The sequence below is a fragment of the Magnolia sinica genome, chromosome 1 (assembly GCF_029962835.1).
Source record: "Magnolia sinica isolate HGM2019 chromosome 1, MsV1, whole genome shotgun sequence".
In the NCBI taxonomy this organism is placed as follows: domain Eukaryota; kingdom Viridiplantae; phylum Streptophyta; class Magnoliopsida; order Magnoliales; family Magnoliaceae; genus Magnolia; species Magnolia sinica.
Window position 1 is genome coordinate 7476550 of NC_080573.1, and position 4297 is coordinate 7480846.

A 4297-nucleotide genomic window follows, 5' to 3' on the forward strand; every position below is an offset into this window, starting at 1 on the left:
TGAAACCCTTTTGGGGCTACAGAAGTTTTGGATCAATATGAGATTTATTTGTCCTCTTCATCCAGGTCCGTGTGACCTCATGAACAGATTGGATGGGGAAAAAAACGTTGTGGTGGGCCCTACAAAATTTTTAGCGGTGAAAACCATTATCCGTACTGCTATTTGTGGTGTGGTACAGTTGATCTTTGGATATAATTTTATATAATTCTTTAAAATGATCTAAAAAAATGGGCGAAAGGTGTGGATATAATAAATACATCCCGTGGAGCCATGTAATTTCAATCTCCTTTGAACCGTTCTTACGACGCGGAGCTGAAGGATTAATATAAAAGTTTCTTTTCGTCTTCATCCATGTAATTTTCAACTGTAGGACCAGTATATGGCCCACAACCTTTTTAAGCCCACTTGCTTTTTACCTTCCAAGAATAATCCCCAGCTGTACGGCCTCATTTCTCAGGTCGAAAATGCCCCGGCTTTCCTTCCTGAGGCGGATCGCCTGGTGCTCGAAGACGAGCGCTTACGCTCCTCGAACTCCGAGTTGTACGAACGGTTCAAAAGATATCAAAGTTACGTGGGACCCACAGCTATGTATTTATTATATCCACAACGCTCATCCATATTTCGAGATCATTTCGGAGCATTATCAAAAAAAAATATTCATACCCAAAGATCAACTGGACCACACCACAACGAGCAGCGGGAAAATTGATTTTCACCGTTAAAATTTTTGTAGGGCCCACCATAACATATATTTTCCATCCAATCTATTCATAAGGTCAGAAAGACCTGGATGAAGAGGAAAAACAAATTTCATAATGATTCAAAACTTCTGTGACCCATGAAAGGATTTCAATGGTAGACGTTCAATCCTCCACTGCCTTTTACGGTGTGGTCCACTTGAGAGCTAGATCTGACTTATTTTTTGTCTCAAGGCTTAATACGAGTTCGCCAAATAGATGGACAGTTTGGATATAACACATACATCATAATGGGACCCATCAACAGCGATAGAATTACAACAGGAAAAAAAAAAAAGCCAGGCCCGGTCGACCGGGTCCAAACCCAGTCGACCCGACTAGCTGTCCCACTGACCCAGTCAACCCAGTCCAAACCCGGTTGACCCCAACTCGCCGTTCCATCTTTGTACTACTTTTTTTTTTCTTTTGCAAGGAGAACTTTTTCTCTCCAACATTTTTCTCTAATACATATTTATATAAATATGTATATATAAGCATATAAAATTTTTTTTCCCTCTTTTTATTCATTTCGTTCTTCATTTATTTAATAAACATATCTCTTAAACCAAAATGAGTTGCTTGACATACCATATGGGATTTGGAGGTAGGAGATGCTACTTTAGCTAACCAACTTACTTATTTTCCAAGATTCCATCAGGTCGATGGTTGAAAATTCATTTCATTCACTTCGTGGCCAATTTCAATCAGTTCGTGGTCAATTTTATTCATTTCATTTCACGTTCAATTCAATGCATTTCACGGTCAATTCCCTTCACTTTCACGGTCAATTCGCTTCACTTCACAATCAATTCCATTCATTTCACGGTCAAATCGCTTCACTTCACGGCCAATTCCATGCATTTCACGGTCAATTCCCTTCACTTCACAGTCAATTCGCTTCACTTCACGGTCATTTCCATGCATTTCACGGTCAATTCCCTTCACTTCAAAGTCATTTCTACGCATTTCACGGTCAATTCGCTTCACTTCACGGTCATTTCCATGCATTTCACGATCATTCCCGTCGATTCCGTGTTGATTCACGGTCATTTTCACGCATTTCATGGTCAATTCCCTTCACTTCACAGTCATTTCTATGAATTTCACGGTCAATTCGCTCCACTTCATGGTCATTTCCATGCATTTCACGGTCATTCCCGGCGATTCCGTGTTGATTTACGGTCATTTCCATGCATTTCACGGTCAATTCCCTTCACTTCACGATCATTTCTATGCATTTCACGGTCATTCCCGGCAATTCCGTGTTGATTCACGGTCATTTCCACGCATTTCACGGTCAATTCCCTTCACTTCATGGTCATTTCCATGCATTTCATGGTCAATTCGCTTCACTTTGCGGTCATTTTCATGCATTTCACAGTCATTCTTGCCGATTCTGTGTTGATTCACAGTCATTTCCATGCATTTCACGGTCAATTCCCTTCACTTCACGGTCATTTCCACACATTTCACGGTCAATTCGCTTCACTTCACGGTCATTTCCATGCATTTCACGGTCATTCCCGTCGATTCCGTGTTGATTCACGGTCATTTCCATGCATTTCACGGTCAATTTGCTTCACTTCACGGTCATTTCCATGCATTTCACAGTCATTCCCAGCAATTTCGTGTTGATTCACTGTCATTTTCACGCATTTCACGGTTAATTCCCTTCACTTCACGATCATTCCCTTCACTTCACTTTCATTTCCATGCATTTCACAGTGATTCACGGCGATTGAGTGTTGATTCACGGTCATTTCCACGCATTTCACGGTCAATTCGCCTCACTTCACGGTCATTTCCATGCATTTCACGGTCATTCCCGGCGATTCCATGTTGATTCACGGTCATTTCTACGCATTTCACGGTCAATTCCCTTCACTTCACGATCATTTCCACGCATTTCACGGTCAATTCGCTTCACTTCACGGTCATTTCCATGCATTTCACGGTCATTTCCGTCGATTCCGTGTTGATTCACGGTCATTTCCATGCATTTCACGGTCAATTCAATTCACTTCACGGTCAATTCCCTTCACTTCACGGTCAATTCGCTTCGCTTCAAGGTCATTTCCATGCATTTCACAGTCATTCCCGACGATTCCATGTTGATTCACGGTCATTTCCACGCATTTCACGGTCAATTCCCTTCACTTCACGGTCATTTCCACACATTTCACAATCAATTTGCTTCACTTCACAGTCATTTCCATGCATTTCATGGTCATTCCCGGCGATTCCGTGTTGATTCACGGTCATTTCCACGCATTTAATGGTCAATTCCATTCACTTCACGGTCATTTCCACGCATTTCATGGTCAATTCACTTCACTTCACGGTCATTTCCATGCATTTCACGGTCATTCCTGGTGATTCCGTGTTGATTCACGGTCATTTCCACACATTTCACACTCAATTCCCTTCACTTCACGGTCATTTCCATGCATTTCATGGTCAATTCGCTTCACTTCACGATCAATTCCATGCATTTCACGGTCATTCTTAGCGATTCCATGTTAATTCACGGTCATTTCCACGCATTTCACGATCAATTCCCTTCACTTCACGGTCATTTCCACGCATCGCTAAAGCATAATAACATATTTAAAATAAAAATCTAAAATAAAATAAGTACTAACCTTTGTAAGTTGTTCTTCCACTAATCTCTCTCATTTTATCTTTTCTTTTATTTTTATTTTTCTCTTTTTGATCGGTAAGAAATGTCCGTCCTTATAAAGAAAAGAGAGTTACTTGGATAAGACGGATAAGAAAATGATGAGGAAGGTTTTTGAGCCCCTTTAAAAAAAACTAAATTTTAAAAATTTTAAAATTTAAGGAACCAGAAAAATTTGGATTTGTTACAGATTTATTTTCCATTGATATGTGGGGTCCATCCTATTCCTTATGAGTAATCTATTCCGCTAATTCACTTTATTATATCATGTTAGGTTATGGACCAAAGGACATGACAAATCTAACAATGTATGAATGAGTGGTGATGATAGATGGTTGGTTGGATTGGATTGATAGTGACTAGGGTCACATAGTTGGGACGGTGTAGATCACTAGGAAAAAACACCCCGTTAATTCAACTTCTCGGATCTTATTAACTTATGGAAAAATGGAGCTTATTTGGTAATCATGTGTGCCACAAAGTTTAGAAATCAACTTAAATTTATCTATTATTAGAATTTTTCCTGTGGCCAGATCTGACGATCGGTTTGGATCTTCTCAGTGGATTCTACTGTGATGAAAGGGTGATGTGTTTAACTGGTCAAGATCCACTTTCGTTTCGCAACTAAATGAGTTGAGAGATAAAGTGTGATACCAAAACACATTGGTGTTATCTTTACTCCCTTTTAAAATAATTTTTTTTTCCCTTAGTTTTTGGAAATTTTTTTAAATGTAAATAACTTTCGTTCACACCGTTAGTTTCAGATGAAACTTTACCATGGCCCATCATTTCGTCTGCTCCATCAACAGGTAAAGTTTGAGCCTTGATCTCACCAAGATGCCCAAAATGCCTTTTTAATGACTCACATCTACCTGTAATTCAA